Here is an 18966-nt window from a genome sequence, read left to right as displayed (position 1 = left end):
TTATTATTAAACTACATTGGTGATAAGCCAAAAGGTAGGTGGAAAATTTACATTTATTATTGCTACATTTGTAATTTATTAAAAAAAAAAAAAACATTTTTACTGTTAAATACATTTTGTATTTTTAATTAAAGAATTAATTCAAAATAATTTTTATTCAACAAATATAGCATTATAATTTTTGGCCAACTTACTATAAGCAAATTTATGCTACGAGAAACAACTTCCGGGGTCAATTTCCTCTTCAGAATCAAACCGTTTATTACATAAAAAATTGAACAATGATCAAAATAAATAATAGTCACAAGAATGACTAAAGAGTGGATGAGGTGAAACTTGCCTATTAAAACTTTGCTTTGTATGGAAGAGGCAGAACGTCTATCCTTTCTATTGTCTGAAGAAGTTTTTAGGTAAATTTATAATGACTTTAATTAATTAATTTGTGAGTGATAGACAGTAACATTGATCATTATATATCTGGTGTAATCAATATTTACAATTCGACTCTCAGCCCATCATAAAATCATTAAAATCTTTCTTGGGTTAAGTCTTAAATACAGTTCCTCTAGATTTATCAGCTTCAATTCATTGTCCAAACTATTGATTACTTCTTACTTATTAAATTTGTCTAACTTTTTGATAAAAATCACTGCATGAAGCCTCTTTCTAATGATTGATTTATTGCAGTTTAATGTTTGACCTTGATTTTGCACGAGATATTACTTAAATGCCATTTTAAAACCGACGAAACGAAAATCGTGCGACCTCATCACTAACAGCGTGTTCTTCAAACGCCTTACGAATGTGATTATATTACTTTTAGTTTATTTTTGAGCAAATTTTCACTTAGCACTTGAATAAACCATCTTTAACTTAAAAATTATTGTAAACACAATATAGGAAAATAATAATGTACCTATAGAAATAAAATAATAACTTTGATTATTAACTGATCGAAAATTTTGGAAAATATTTAATAAAACATTTATTAATCTTAGCTCCGTAGCGCTAAATATGATCATTTTATGTTTTATTTGAATATTTATCCAATTTAATTAAGAAAAATTAGTTAATTAATAGCTCGAGGACAATATTTAAATTACACTCATATTAATATAAAAATTTATTAAAATAAACCACGAAAATGGTGAATTACTTTTTTCTGGTACCTACAATTTCTAATTAAAACAATATATTTATTTGTGCATATAAAAAAATAACTGCCTTAATTTTAAGCAAAATTTTGTTGTCGTTTTATAGATTACCGTGTTTATATTTATGTACTTTTTTTAACTTACAGTGATTTAATTTCTCGCCTTTACATCACCACAGTTGGCATATGCCACCGGGCAGAACGGTACCAAAAACAAAGCCACCACATTAATGCACACATTAGCGGCAAAAATTAAACACGACGCGATTAAAAACCGTACCAAAAAAAAAGAGAGAACTACACACAATGCAGCACAATGAACAAGTGTAATATGCATATGATAATGAGCATCGTTCGCCGCTTAATGTATGCACTAGCTCAGGGGTGAATGCAAATCCTGAATAGGATTGCTTCCTCATTTGACACGTTTCAGTGGAATAAGGCTGCAGATGCATAATTCAGACGTGTGCGCGGGGCATATAAACTATTTGCTAATTCAGGTAGCATGCCAAACGGTCTCCGTAGGGCTACTGGAAATGCAATTTTCAAGACTATGTGTACATGATTGCTTAACTACCAGGTTACACGCTCTCCTGATGCCCACCACTCATAAACCGAGCCTTTGCTTTAATCGTTGCGAGGCAAAAAACGGATGATATGTGTTTTGTGGAGGAGAAATGTGATGGACACTCTATCTTGATGGTGGATGGTAAATTAATATCTTTGAGGCTTGAGGACAATGTTTAAATTACAATTTTTCCTTTGTCTCGTAATAATTATAAGCTCAGGTTCTTGAGAAAAGTTAACGGATATAGAATCATTAACACGGCAAAAAATTAATTAAGAACATTTTAAAACTTTGGCAAATAATCTTAACACTGTGGTATCATTTATGATCACTAATTTTATTTATTATTTTTTTAAATTTAATTAAGAATAATTAGTAAATTAATAAGACTTTAAGGCTTGAGGACAATATCACTTAATACTCAAGTTGGTGAGAAAAGTTTCCAAGCATACATGTCTGTTTTAACGCTAATCCAATCAATATTCCAATAAAAACCACCATTTGACACACAAACCACAAAAGGAAAATTTATTACAAAACCCCATTTACGAGGCACGTTTTCGCCCATAATTAATTTCCTAAATGTGTAATCACATTTGTCAGGGGGGCCAATAATCGTCGACTTCTCCCCCAAAAATGGCGTCCGTTTATTTACCCTTTTCCATTGATGCGTTGGGCAAAGGCCGATAAAAGCCCGTGGAGGGCATGATTCGCCAGTAGTTTTGTACGTGGTACGTCAATTAATCATCGAGCCGATTGAAAATTAATCAAAATTGTAACTAGACAGCTGATTGCTTGTTAACGTTCACACCAAAGGCGTCAAATTAGCCGTGTGGAAACTATCGCCTTTGTTATAATTGTGTGTTAATAACATTTTTTTTTGCTACCAGGACCGTTTAAAAATAGTGCGAAATCATCGTCCGTCTGAACATGAAATTTTATTATTAATTATAAATCGTAAAAAGAATGAGAGTAATATTTCGGTTTGGGACGCGGCCCAGGTAAATTCGTTTTAGTAAATGGATTAGGTGCACAAAAACCGATCGCAGACCTATTTGGAAAATTAAATGTACATTTCAAAAGATTCATATTCCATTATGTTCTGTATTCAGTTAATGATTTGTTACGTATTTAATTTAGACCAATTTAAACTATTCTATGGTGATAATCATTGTCTGATCTAAATTGAGGAATCAATTTAAATACATTATCTAGAATTATTTATGTATTAATTTATTTTCAAAAGAATCTATATATTTATGTTTTTTAATAAAAAAATTTCAGAGATGTCTGTAATAAACTACAGTATTTGTGTTACATTAAAAAATATAAAGTTAATTTTTAATTTTTTTTTAAATCGTTTTCCAGTTTTTTGTTACAATTAATAGACCAACATATAACTCGGCATATTACAAAGATATTGAAAAATGTAATAATTATGATATTAAATTTGTATGATATGTTATATATTCTTTGTTATATTTGTAAAATATTTACTATTTTCCAATTTATTTATATATAGCTTATATTAACTATAACTTAACTCAACCTTATTTAATTCATAAAAATATCTTTTCACTGCATCGAAGATTCAATGTTTCCTACTAGAAATAAGTCATTATACAAATAAATACTTAATAACATTTAAATATTATGTTATATAAGTTGTTATGATTATCTCCATTAAAATGTCAAGAAATAATAGAATAAATTATAGAGATATTGGCAAATAATTTACAATATATTTAATAATCTTAGCACTATGGTGCTATATTTGTATAATTTATTTTCTTCATTTTAATTTGTAATATACGTGTTAGAAATTGTTTAAAATGATAATAAACCAATGTGTGTATAACCTAACCTTATATATAGATTATATTAACTATAACCTAACTCAACATTATGTATTTCATAAAAATATTTTTCACCCTATCGAAGATTCAATATTTCCTTCTAGAAATAAATTTTTTAAATATTATAAAGTTATTATGGTTATCTGCATTACAATATCAAGAAAAAATAGAATAAATTATAGACAATTTGACAAATAATTTTCAATATATTTAACAATCTTAGCACTGCGGTGCTTTATATGTATAATTTATTTTAAATATTTTAATTTGCAATATTCGACTTTATTTAAAAAGATAGCCAACCAATATTACTATAATCTAACTCAACATTATTTATTTCATAAAATATTTTTTCACTATATCGAAGATTCAACATTTCCTACTAGAAATAAGTCATTAAACGAACAAATACTTAATTTACAATATATTTAACAATCTTAGCACTGCGGTGCTATATATGTATAATTTATTTTCTTTAATTTAATTTGTAATATATGTCTTAGAATTTGTTTAAAAAGATAGCTAGGCAATATAAAAATAACCTAACCCAACATTATCTATTCCATAAAAATATTTTTTTCACAATATCGAAAATTTAACTTTTATTACTAGAAATAAGTCATTAAACAAATAAATACTTAAAATAACAAGAAATAATTGAATAAATTATGAAGAATTCTGGCAAATAATTTATTATATATTTAATAATATTAGCACTATGGTGCTATATATGTATAATTTATTTTTTATTATTTATAATATACGTCTAGATTCAATATTTACTACCAGAAGTAAGTCATTAAACAAATAAATATTAATATTTAAATATTATAAAATTTTTATTATAATGCATTAAAATGCCAAAAAATACTTTAATAAATTATCAAGATTTTTGGGAAAAAATATAAAAATATCTTTAATAATCTATAAGCACTGTGGTGTTCTATATGTTTAATATATTTTCTTTATTTTTATTTGTAATATACGTCTTCCAATTTGATTAAATAGATAAGCCTTTGCATCTTCACGGGTCGAGTCATCGTTATAGGCCAATTGAAGAGTAAAAACGGTTGAAAAACCTGTTCAGTGAACAACACCGTTGCCCAACAACCGAAATCCATTGTGTGTAATTAAAGAAAAGGTAACAACACACCGATAACGCCGGATTGATTTAGGACCATAATATTCGGTAGTGATTAGGTAACACGTTTTTGGGAGCGTATATTCTTCTGGTGTCCATCGCCAAGAAAACTTTATATCTTATTCGGTCCCCTCGGACAAGCATTAAAGTTTTTATGGTCTTTTTCGTGATTATGTAGATTTATGGAAATCGATCGACACGACCATATAGTTCGTGTGGGAAAAATCTGACACGGACGTACCGCTAGAAGTGTGTGAAATCTACATAATTCGCGACGTATGCACGAATTTTTTTACAGTTAATTGCGAAAATGCGGCAGGCCACGCACGCGGTTTTATTAGTTTGGTGGCGGGTTTTCGCCCATCCACCCCTGGGTACGAGAGAGTCGCGCGTAAATCATCGGAGATCCGTGGGCATCGGAATTAATTACTAGTGTCACTCCGAAGGCAACAGTTTATTAAATAGTTGGCGCTGGTTCAAAGCCGCCGCCGCGTCGATTCTCGAATTACACATTAACCGAGGCATGATTGCCAACATTAATTAGTCCGGGAATGGTGTGTGTGGGCCAAAAAACGGTAACAAATCGGGACACGCCCTGGACGAGCTTTCCACCGTGATGGAGATTTATCGGGCGGGACTCGAGTTATTATGACTTGTTTGATTAATAAATGGTAATGTAGGATGCCTGTGTTGCATGTTAATCTTTAAAAAATCACGCGATTACCACTCGTAAATGACCAGAAGGCGATGTTGGTTTTTCTAGCACCATAGTGCTACAACTAGGTTTCTTCACAAATAATAATTAAGGACGGATCAATTTCAAATTATTATCACAAGATCTACATTAAATAATAGATAATAATAAATTTAACAGAAGGCTTAGGTGGATGAATAATAAATATATAGAAATGAGCACAGACAAATTGTAACAGACGTTCAAAATTTGGAAATGGTGCGTAAAAAATCGATCGAAAGTCGAATAATGTGTTAACTAAAAAAGGAATTACGTTACATTATGTAATTTTTACGAATCAAGATTGTAAATAACTTGTGATGGAACACAATATCGGCCAAAACGACTTGCAATTAGACCTCTATAAAAATCAAATTAAGCACGGATCAATAAACGAAAATGTATTAAACTACACTATGTAATTGAAAAGAATACCATACACAATTAATTCGTCAGTTAGGTGAACGGTCCGGATCCATTGAATTTAATTTATTGGAAATAGTCGTAAGAAATTTAGATAATTCTTCTCTAAATTAAGGTTTCGACAGATAAACATTTCAATGTTGATCATTTAGTGGAGTCGAATCTTTGATTGAATTTAAATGGGCTAATATTGTGCCAGATTCGACATCTTAATCCGGTCCGTTTTAAGTGTTAATTAATGTAAATTTTGAAAAGATATGCGGTTCGGACGTGCGTAGAACGACCAGCACAAATCGACTCCGATTCTAATTACCGACGTTGACTAAACTTTATTAATTGACACAATTTATTAGAAACATGCGCTGTTTTTTTCACACACTTTTTTTTCATTCTTTCGCCCACACTTTAATTAAAAATTTAACGGAAATCTGATTTGATCTCAGTACCACCACCACAGTGCTAAAGTATTTGTTTGTTTAATGAACTAATAGATTCCCTAATTCATCGAATGTAATTAATAAAAATAGGAAGCAAAAATAAACAAACACAATAACCGCTTGTTTCTCTCCCTTTGATTATCCTTTTTTTATCGGAATGTAATATTAAACGTTACAATCTTTATAGATCTTTATCTATTGAACAATCCTTTTATCTACTTCACAAAGGCTCGACAAACAACAAAATATTAATTAAAACGCAACAATTGGGCTACTGGATTTAAAGATAAGAATGAAATTATTCTAAATTCTTTTTGTATTGTTTAAAATACGTTCGTTCCCTTATCATTATGTCTAGTTAATAATAACCTTTAATATTACATGATATTTTCTTAATATTCTAGTCCGCCCTAATCAGCTTCAACAAAAGGTACCAATAATAACTTTATGGAGCTTTGTGGGCAAGTCTTTGGTAGTTCCAGAGGCCTCTGTCAATAAATACAGGCCCTAACTACTTTAAAAGATCAAAAATTTATTACTAATCAATACTCTTTAATATGTTATACATTTGTGTCCTCAGTTAACCTTCTATAATTATTTTAAAGGAAATATTAGAGAACTAAATAATAAATTAATTAGTGGGTTTTGTTTAATTTTTGTTAGGCCTCGACTTTATACAAATCGGCGACTAGTGATGACGTTACAGTTCATTATACAGAACCATTGATCATGATCGACGGTGCATCTTTAGCTGAAGGATTGTGCCCAAAATTTCGAAACCACTTGATGGATCCTTGCCAAATTAAAAATGTTTCAAAACTTAAATTAATCGCATTATAATAAATCATTTTAACGGTCTCTGTTTTAGTGCCAATAAAGTTAACTACAATTTTTTTTATGGGTTGTTATTTTTATGTTACGGCTTTTTGGTGGGTTAAATGTTGACGGAAAATAATTAAAAAATTGTGTAATTTGTAGGTGAAATAATTGTAACCTGATTTTCAGTATATCAACATTAATGCTTGGTTAGTTGTGAATATTGCGGATTAAGGTCAGGGAACTGCTTGACTTTAGCTAATCTTGTTACAAAATCTAATTTATTACTTACTTATAAAAGCGGGCTGAAAAACTACTGTAACATTGTAAATCCTGAATTTTGCTTAAAGTTAAGAATAAATTAATATATTAATTCTTATTAATTAACTTATTAGTGCAGTGCTCAATTAAATTCTTTTACAAATTAAATTAAAACTTGTTTTGTCACATGTTTACAATTAATAGAACTGAAAATGTAGCTTAATTCATTATAATCCTATTATAAAAATTGTCAGTGTATTAATAAAGGTATAAAATATTTTAGTCAGATCCTCAACAAAACGAATAAGATAATTAATCACCGAACTGGAATCGAGAAGTTCGACTTCATTACCAGAGATATTTCCGATCCAGCACGGTGTAAAATAAACTGGTATCATTTAGTCCGCGATCTATCTCGATTGCATTTAGTTGGTATTCATGGGACGCGGCCCGATGGTAATGACAAAGGGAGCCATTTGTTAGTCTGATGCTCTATAAATCAATTAATAGAAAGGGTGGGACTTTGAGTGGCCAGTGCTCGAGTAATAACAGGTTGTAAATGGACACAATCAAACACTGTACACCGTTGGTATGAGTTATGGACAAGCCTGACCGATCCGTCGAACATATCAATAGTAGAAGAGTATTCCGCGGAACGCGACAGGGTTGGAATCAGTCGTAAAAGATAAGAGACAAATCATGAAGAGTAATTCGGTAACATTTGATAGCTTGGCGCAATCATACGGGGCTCGTTATTATCTCATTGATCGGCGGAATGAAAAATGTGCACGTACCATGCCAAAACTCCATTGCCGATTCAGTGCATAAGGTCGGACTGATTTGACATGTAATATAGCGTCGTGTCGCATAATGCCGTCATCTAGTTAGCATACGATTTAGTTTTTGATAAATCGCACCCCGTTTCAATGTGTCGCTGAAATTTTAAGCCCCGAACGGATAACATACGAGTCCCGGGGATTAACGTCGTTCCCGCATGAGTTATGTCGTCGTGCGAATCTTTATGTGGAAGTGCATGTTCAAAACCGTTCGAACACAATAAACTATCTTTAACATTAATACCGGTTTTATAATTCTCTACGTAGGTGCTGATAATATATGGGACGTAATGCGAAGAAGCACGGTGTTGACTTTATTATCGGGGTTGGACATATTGCCAGGCCAATATCCAAACAATATATCAAAGTTTTCCAAAAACATGAACATACGGAAAGCTTTAATGACATTTAATATAAATTGTTGTTATTTAATTACTCAACATCGTATTTAATAATTAAGAGAAGTGTAATAAATATTCAATTCCAGAAAAAATACAGACTGAACTTTTGGAATTTAGGAAGAGAAGTAAACTATTCTGAAGATACCAATAATACAAGAGAGATTCTAATTTTGTTGAATATTACCACTTTTAAAAATTAATAATTCTAGTTTCTAAAATTCTAAAATTTTTAACGTCACGTCAAATTTCAAGAAATATTGACTAAAAGATAAAATTATTAAAGACAACTGGATTTTAAGAATAGAGGTATAAATAATGGTTATTTTGAAAGTTCAAAATATCTATTGATTTGAATTTTAATAAACATGATCTTTAATATTTCCAAAGATTTATTTATCAATTTAAAATGTGTCATCAATTAATATTTTAGAACTTTTAAAGGTTGAGGGAAACCTTTAAAGAAAAAAAAACATAAAAGATCGAATTATTAAGATTAACTTATGGAATTTAAGAACAGAAGAAATAGTACAAAGAAGAATGTATTAATTTGAATTTTGATAAATATGATTTTTAATATTTCAAAAGAATAATCAATTTCCTTCAATTTTTGAAGGAAAAATATTGACTAAAAGAACAAATTATTAAAAGCAACTTCTGGAATTTAGGATTAGAAGAAAAGATGGTTATACTGAAGAAACAAAGAATGTATTGATGTGAATTTTGATGAATATCTCATTAAAATTTAATATTTCCAAAAAATAATCAATTTAAAATGTGGCCTTAATTAATATTTAAGTATTTTCTTCATTGAGCAACAAATATTGACTAAAAATCAAATTACTAAGAGCAACTTCTGGAATTTAGTAACATAAGTAAATGATTGTACTTCTGAAGAATATATTAATTTTAATGAATATGATATTTAGTATTTAATATTTCAAATTCAATTAGTATTTTAGCATTCCCTTTAATTTTTGAAGAAAAAAATTTGACTAAAAGATCAAATTATTAAAAGCAACTCCTAGAATTTGGGATTAGAAGAAAAAGATGGTTATCCTGAAGAAACAAAGAATGTATTGATATGAATTTTGATGAATATCATCTATAAAATTTAATATTTCCAAAGAATAATCAATTTAAAACGTGTCTTTAATTAATAGTTTAGAATTTCCTTCAACCTTTAAAGAAAAAATGTGGACAAAAAAATTAAATTATTAAGAGCAACCTCTGAATTTTAGGAATATAAGTATATGATCGTAGAAAGAATGTATTGATTTGAACATTGATAAATATAATCTTTAATATTTAATGTTTACATTACATACACAATAATAAATTCAATATTTGTCCTTAATTAATATTTTAGTATTTTCTTGAGAAAATTGCAAAAGAAATATTGATTAAAAGACCTGAACTATTAAGGGCAACTTCGAAAATTTGAAAAAGAGGCCTTAAAAAGGTTACAAGAAGATATAAATATTTATGAACTATTAATTGTTAAAGATAACAAAGTAATTGTTTTAGAGTAACAGTAAAAACAATCAATTCTTACTGTTCTTCAGAAACAACAGTGATTATTATTTAACCCAACAAAATAAGAATAAAAGAAGTATTTATGATGAACTCTTAAGAGTCCAATATTGCAATTTAATTTTTAAACAAAAGAATCAGAAAACAAAAAAAAAACATTAAATCAGGTTCCTTGATTAATATTTATAATATAACAATAAATCTGTTGTAGTGTCAAAATCAGCACGTTTTTGTGCACAAGAAACGTAAAACACTAGTAACGATATTAAATTACGATGCGCTACCATAATTAGTACTTTAGCCGTTTAATAACCACAGTCGTATAAACGATGCAAACGATATACACATATCGGACGTTGGTAAAAAAAAGCATTTTCGTCGAACAAGTTAAATCATTGCTGCTAATGGGCGTCATTCCAGCTATCAAGCGTTAATGATCAGTTACCTGATTACAAATAGAGTAACGCTCATGCTTATAATAAGACGATCCTTCCTTACAGCGTCCGGTAATTGCGGGTTAGAGTAGTATGATTGCACGTTCATCCGCGATGAGTAGTCATAAATAAGGAACACAATGAGCATTGTGAACAGTGGAACGAGTTAGACACTTTGACAGTCGGTCTCGCTGGTCCAGATATAGTTGTTTTCTGGTGATTATACACCGCAAGATTTACTGCCACTTTTGTGTTTAACACGACCGGATTCAACGGCTTCATCCCGTCCATTGGTGCGGTTTCCTACTTACCCCTTATCAAAACGTTGTGTTAGATTAAGTCCGCATCGTTACCGCATAACTTCACATTCATGGCGAAAAGGCACCTGCAAATAAAGAAGTGCAGTAATTTGTTGAAGGCATTCTGCGGAAAGAAATATGGCAGTGGGTAGGTCAATAGCAAATTTGTATTTACATAAACCAACTTGCTGGTTTAAATCACATCGAATAAATCGACTGGGTTTGGTGGAAATGAATTACAACTGGTGCCATTGTCCGGTAAAATCATAGATTGTGTACCATCGCGTTTTCGTTTGGATTATTACATTATAACCGGCAGTATTTATTAACTCTTTACCATAAATATTAGACGTAGGCTCGTACGCGTAAATCATCGCAAAGCCGGTTACGGTTACGTGGCTTATATTGTGGCAACCGGCAGAAGCTACTCCGGGAGATGTTTTTATTCACTGCCTATTTGTTATTACTGTCGTGTAAATCACGATTGCATTATGGTCGTTTTTATTTATCGGTCGCAGTATGTCACAAGGAGATGCAAAACGACTAAAAATCGGTTTAAGGGACTTCTGTTTGGTTTATTATTATTGGAGGTGTTCCGTTCTGTCGCTACGATAAATTAAAATTAATATTTTTATAAAAATCGAAGCTTTCTCCTTGTGAAAGCCGCATACCATGTAAATTCGTGGCTGAAATCACTACTCCAAACCATCATAATCACTTAGAATGAAATGAGTGGTTAATTTTAGTGGTTTTCTCGACCCCGGGCATGTTTGTTTATTAAAGACTTAATGTTATGTTTAGCAGCAATAAAAAGCAATATTACATTAATGATTTTTCAGGCAATTAGCATGTTACTGGCGAATTAAAAAGCACTTTTCGCAACTGGTGCATGGAAGTATATAAATTTTATAACGTGTAATTTTTCCGGTAATGATGCATTAAACATTCTTTTTGCGTATCTGCAACGTTTAAAGATTCGGGTGACCGAAAATCTTTTTCGGCACTTTCACTTACTGCAATTACTGCACGACGCACCTGTCAATATTATTAAACAAAAATCGAGACGGCGACATCTGCGTGACATAATATTAAAAAGATTTTATTAAATAATACTTAAATATGGTAATTGCTCGGCGGTATGCGAGTTTAAAATAAATCCAATTTGGGCTTATGGATTAATCACTTCATTTTCGCACATGCACAGGATTTAATAACATATTGTGTAAGTCAAAGGTGCACGGTTTTAAAGTATTTATTTTTTGCAGCTTTCAATAAAATTTAATAGTAATAAAATCTATACTAAGTAGTAACTAACTTGAAAATTAAATTAAGTAAAAAAGTTGGAAGTAATGTAAATAAGCGTTTTATTAATTACGACGTTCTTCATTGGTTTGGCCAATGCTTTGAAGTTGACAAACCTATTGAGATAATATTTAAGGCCCAATAAATATTAAAATTAAATTGAAGAAAAAAACAATTTCTCGTCAAAAAATTTAAAAATACAATTTGAAGAAAGTCGAAACAGAAGAAATAGAAACTATTTGTTGGTGTCATTTATAAATTTTTAAAATTAAGTCGTTATAAATGAACATTTCTGCTGTTTATTTTGAATGAACTAACTAAAAAATTTTAATAAGAATATGCTGAACTGTTCCTGGAATTTTAAACCAACTATCAAAAGATTAGATATTGATACAAATGTGTCCTCAAATTGGCCGAATTCATAAAAAACATACTCAAAGAAAAGCATTACTAATAAATAACACATATAGCATTACAAATTTAAAGAAAGCTTGTTAATGTTAAACTGAAAAATTCAATAAATCCACCATATAGTCCAGATAGATATATCTCGATTTCACTATTACTTATTTTTGACATTAGCCAATTTTTTACTTAATTAATAGTTTCAGAAATTCTGAAAAGGGGATCTTAGATAAAGTTGATTTTTCCTTCTATTTCAAAACCTAGAATTTTTTACTCGTTAATGTATTTGTAGAATGTTGGGAAAAAATTGTTGATAATAATCCTAATTAGTTTGTTATTTTACAGAAAGTTAAGATTTTTTATAGTTAAACATTATAAAGGTGAAATACTTTATTAGGTATTTAATATAACTTTTGAATTCTTTGGCTCTTTTTTATAAAAGATTTGATAACCAAATGTTTAAATAGAAGAAACTTCTAAAGAATAAAACATTTTTATTTTTTATCTTTAATTTTTTTGCATTTAAATAAATACCAAAATAAAAACATTAAAATCTACTTGTAACCGCTTTAAATTTTCTTCTATTTGAATGACATATGTGGTTATGAAGAACATCCTGAACTCAAGAATAAAACAAAATGCTATTGAATTTTTAAAAAAGTATAATATCATTTTGTAAATGTTGAAATAATACAATAAATTTGAAAATCTAGTTTCTAAAGGATAAAACTTTTGTATTTATACAATGACTGTAATGAAAATAAAATGTTCTACATTCTTTCAAAGGCAAATGTGGTGATGAAGAACAAGCTGAACTGAATGTTATAGAACTTTTAAGAAAGTCTGATATTACTTTGTAAATGTAGAAATAATATAATAAATTTAAAAATCTAACCTATTAAATTAAACTTTTTTGAATTATTTTTACTTTATAAAAGACATTATTACCAAAATTCTAAATAGAAGAAGCTTCTAAAGAAGAAAACTCCAGTTTTTCGATCTTATACTCTTTTTTTTAATTTATACAAAGAGTATAATGGAAATGAACGTTAAAATCTAATAAATTTTAAAATTTAGTCTAATATAATTTTTTCAAATTATTTTTGGTCATAAGAGAAAAATCTCCTAAAGAATAAAACTTTAATTTTCAATTTTTTATACAAAGAGTATAATGGAAATGTACGTTAAAATCTAATTGTAAAGTCTTTAAATTTCTGTTATTTTTTGAAAGATAAACGTGGTTATGAAAAACAAACTGAACTTAAGAATAAAACAAAATGTTATAGAATTGTTAAAGAAGTTTGATATCATTTTGTAAATGTACAAAAGATATAATAAATTTTAAAATTTAGTCTAATATAATTTTTTCAAATTATTTTTGGTCATATGAGAAAAATCTCCTAAAGGATAAAACTTTAATTTTCAATTTTTTAAGGTGATCTTATAGTTATAGGAAGAAATAAGTATTAAAATCCAATTAACTAACTAATAAATTTGATGAAATTTTTAATAATAATCATAATTATGTTTGATTCTATCCCAAATCTTATTAAGACAAGAATAAAATCATTGTAGTAACGTGTAGCAAATATTGAACAAATCGACGTACACAAAGACCCGTACACTGAAAATATTAATTTCATTTTTAAATTCTATTCACCGCAGTATATTAAAAATATTTCCCAAGTCAACTTCAACAAAGGCCGTGATAATGCGATACACGCAATCGAATAGAAAAAGCGAGATGGCCTTTGTGCGCGATCACATCTGTTATGTATCAAAAAATCGTCGAAGAAAAGAAATCAATACTTTTCGTGGGTCCGGTAGCCGAACATCCATTCCGAACAAATAGACAAACTGAATTAGAAGTCAAATGATATTTTCAAACAAACATCTCAGCCAGTAGGCTTGTTAACGTATCGTGTTACGAGAAATCAAATATTAACATTCCTGGGTGATGTGGCAGAAATAAAATTCTAATAGTTTCTGAGATACGCGCACAGATCGGGCACAATGTGTTGGGAGGTCCCCGATTCACAATGGATCGATTTAATTCAATAAGATCACCGTCTGTTCATTTCGCATTAGTTTTTGCCATTCGCCAACAGACAGGGACGGCGGTTATACTAAGTTATTTTCGTCAGTTGGGTCATAGAATAATTGAGATATTTACAAATATTCCTGCAGCAATACTTACTGGTGTTCACTTAAGTTCGCCAATTGTTGCGGCTCTTGTAAAACCTGCTAAAAATTATTTGATTTACATTTTTCTGGCGGGGGCCATCGCCAATAGGCAGGTTTTATTGTGAAATGAAAGTATAAAGTGACAGGCGAACAATCGTTTTCAAATTCCTTGTGAATGGCTTCGGTAGGTATAATTAAATATGCTAAATATCATAATAATATATAAATATGTAACCTGTTCAGGCTGAAAAGGAAAATTGACCAGTTCGGTATTCCTTTTTCAGATTCTGAATGCAAATTATGTTTTTAATTACGAAAGTGTTTAGTTGTCTCAATTTTGATGGTAATTTGTGTGAAAGTTTCTATGCATTGTCTTGCAATTAAAATTAAACGATGCCAAAATATAGTATGAGAACATCTTCATCCATCAGTATGGAACAACTGTTTTAATGTACCGCCCAAAAGAAACATGGGAACATACAATCCATTAGTTTCTTCTAATATTAAATTAATGAAAAACTAGTCGTAACCAACCATATAATCTTATTTATTTTACCAAACATCAACTGTTGTTCTAATTCACACGGTGGTCTGCTTAAAAATATTGACTCAAAAAACGTGAACATACATCACATCAACGATTCAAGTGATGCGATTTAAAAATCAACTACAAGTACGAGCATGACGAAACGCCGAATTGAAGTGGGCCCAATGAAAAAAGTAATTGTTCGTCGATTATATCTGTTCAATTCACATCAATACTAACGAGCTGAGCCGTTGAGGCTCCGGTTGAAAAAAATTTGACTAACAAACCGGAAAATTACTTTGTTTCGTTGTAATGGGAGATGATATGTTGGCGCACACCAGCCGAGATGGAATCATGGACCCAGGTTACTTGGAACCTTGTTGTTTTATGGGTGTTCTCACAGGTTCTGGTGTGATAGCACATTTGCTTCCATTTCTGAATAAAAAAAATCAATTGGGTAATAAGTAAGACAAATAGATTAAATAAATTAACTTGGTACTCCTTACACCATTCAAATATGAAAAGCAGCCTTAGACCTCTTTGTCTTCATAAATTGCAACGTCCAAGACAAAGAACCCTTAAAACAATTATCCAGCATTATTAAAAAAAACGTACGGTGCCAAATTAATTCAGATTAATACCGTGCAGATTCAATACAAATTACAAAGTTACATAACGACGGTGGCAAAGATGCACCTGACACTCTGCGAACCTTGATACTCAATATGCACATCTGAGCAGTATCACGGCTCGACCCAGACTTGCAACGTGTTCCGCTTGACATTTAACTTTAGCACCAAGTAATAACGTATTAATAAAAATAATAAACGCACATTTTATATTAATTAACATCTGTTCAATTAAACAGCACCACGCGCCGTTCGCAAAACTCCTCGACGTCCGTGCCGCAATTCGACCATTAATTGTTCCGTCCATATCGGGTGTCGATTCAGGGGGGAAAAAACGAACAGAAAATTGTGCAAGGTCGTGGTATGTGGAGGAAGCGTTTAATATTAATTCGGACGAAAACATCTGCAACGGTCAATTTTGTAACGTGATAACGAAAGTAAAACGGTCAATCTGTAAAATAATTGAGATTAAGGAGTCATGATTAAATGGAAATATTTATGAATGTATTAACCCAGTTTTTTTACTGCAATTTAAACTCCGGCCGTATGATTACCGTAAATGAGGAGTAATTATTGTTGCAAAAACACAATTGGTAATGCCGTACTTGTACATATTGATTCCTTTTCGCATGTAGTCCCTTGTTCTGCCTTATTGAAAAACTCTTTTTCTGACGTCCTTTATTTAACTTTAAATATGACAATTAAATTTAAGGCAAACAGAAGTTTTCATTAAAAATCTTGAAGAAGTAGAAACTTTTATTGGAAACGATTGTAAATTTTTAAAATCAAGAAAATATTTATGTTTATCGCATTTAAATTGAATGAAGACATCAGATTTCATCCAAAAACCAAAACTAAGGAAAACTGATTAGAAGAAGTTGTAACTTTTCTTAGTGACGTTTCTAAATATAATAAAAGAGTTATTTATTAACCTTTAGTCTTTATTATGGTTAATTACGACAAAAAAAGTGAAAGAAAAGAAAACCTTTCATTTAAAAATACAACTTGCAGAAAGTAGAAACAAAATACATAGAAACTTCTCTTGGTGAAACTGCAACTTTTTTGGTTTCTAAACTGGTATAATAAAAGAGTTATTCTTTAATTAACTTACAAACTAGCTGAAATGTTTTTGACTTTTTTAAATTCATGTGATTAATTGTAATTAAATATGAAGATTGAACGAAAACAGAAGATCTCATTAAAAAAAAAATAAAAAATATAGTTTGAAGAAAGTCGTTACAGAATAAATAGAAACTTTTATTGGTGACTTTTATTAATTTTTAAAGTCAAGTCGATATTTATGAATTTGTATGACATTTAAATTGAAAAAAAAAACATTGAAGACCTCAGATTTTATTCAAAAAACAAAATTTTTAAAACATTTCGTTTCTAAACTGAGGTAATAAAAATATTATTTGTTAATTAAGTTTTGAACCAACTGATTTTTCCAAATTCATATAATTAAGTTTTTTTTATAATTAATTATGAAAATTAAATTGATCGAAAACAGAATATTTCATAAAAAATAAGTAATACTACTTAATATATATATATATAAAAAGAAATTTTTATTGGTGAAGTTGAAAGAAATCGATATTTACGAGTTTGTATGATATTTAAATTGAAAGAAAAGATCAAATTTCATTCAAAAACCAAAATTTTGAAAAAAAAAAAACAATTAGAAGAAGGGCATAATAAAAGAGTAATTTGCTAATTAAGTTTGACAATTAAATAAAAAATCAGCAGACTTCAGGAAAAATTGAACATAGCTCAAAAACCAAAAAAAATATGATACTAAAATCGAAAGGCAAATATTATAGAATATTCAAGAAATTCATTACAACGTTACTAAATAAATGCATTGTATAATATTTTTTATACAAACATCCGTTGGCAATTAAAGTTATCTAATCAAGATATTATTACTTACTTCTAGTAACATTTATTAGAATTCAATTAAGTAAATTGAAACAGTTGCACCAGCCTACTCATTAGAATAAAAGACACAGTAGATACAAGAACATAAAGTATATAAGACACACGTGCCTCATTTGAATTTTCAAATTAAATTTACCGCTCTCGATTTTTTGTCGAACTTGATTTAATGGGAGATAGATTTTTTTCAATATTCGATTTTCCAACAGGTGCTGTGACGAAAGGGGTACAAGCTGTGATGGTTCTCTTGAATATGTTCATCATAACTTTAGTTATTGTTAATGCCTTTTACGGAGCACCTTGTCTCATCCATAATTAAGTTCCGACATTGGTGTAAACGAAACAATTTAGGTTTGGGTTAATTGTTAATATTAGGACGAGGTGCTTTGCCGAAACTAAAAAGAGGTGGAATGTTGTCGGATTACCGGCAACCGTAGGTGGTTGAGGTGGTCGATATTGACGCAGGCAATAAACGTAAATGTTGTGTAATTTGTCATGGATCCGTCACTAACCCCTCACACATCTCACATGGGAACATCAACATCGATAATGACAAAGATTAAGGGATAAATCAAAACCTATTCATAATGGGAACTGGCCGGAATATTAAGGAGTCCTTTGAGGCAATCGGTACCATAGATCATGTGTCTACGTGATTTACATGTGTAGTTCACTGATTAATTTCGCTTTTTTTGGATGTGGTTATTAATTGGCTATTTTGATGTGTCATTCGTTATGAATGTCTTATGTCTTTTACGCAGGGGAAGATAAATTGCCAAAGTAAATTTCCGTTAAGTTATTATTTATCAACAGCCAATGAATACTATCCCATTACATCGATTACAGGAGGAGAAGTGCGCCAAACCTAATATATATATTTTTTTTAAATCCAACAGGGATGACTTTCGAAAAAACAAATCCATTTTTCCGCCCTATTTAATTTCATCGCATCTTCTAAACGTGTACCAACCCGTATCGGAATTCATCTTTTTCAGATTACTATCTTTAAACATCAGATACAACATGTGTTTCGGCTACCTGTTCAATAATATGGCACAAGGGATGATGTACCTGTTAAAACGAACTGGGGGTGGTTT

The 18966-nt window shown here is 29.9% G+C and overlaps 1 protein-coding gene across 1 annotated transcript in view; it reads right to left on the bottom strand.

Moving 5' to 3' along the window:
- The window catches only part of LOC109595439 (protein kinase shaggy), a 143747-nt gene extending 132829 nt beyond the window's left edge, over positions 1 to 10918 (bottom strand). The window contains exon 1 of the mRNA XM_049969586.1: positions 10901 to 10918. The gene's annotated coding sequence lies outside the window, so the exon portion shown is untranslated. The remainder of the gene's footprint in view (positions 1 to 10900) is intronic.
- Positions 10919 to 18966: the final 8048 nt, after the last annotated feature.

This window comes from Aethina tumida, chromosome 7 (assembly GCF_024364675.1).
Source record: "Aethina tumida isolate Nest 87 chromosome 7, icAetTumi1.1, whole genome shotgun sequence".
Lineage (NCBI taxonomy): Eukaryota > Metazoa > Arthropoda > Insecta > Coleoptera > Nitidulidae > Aethina > Aethina tumida.
Note: the sequence above shows the minus strand (reverse complement) of the source record. Positions and strands in the feature narration are given on the sequence as shown.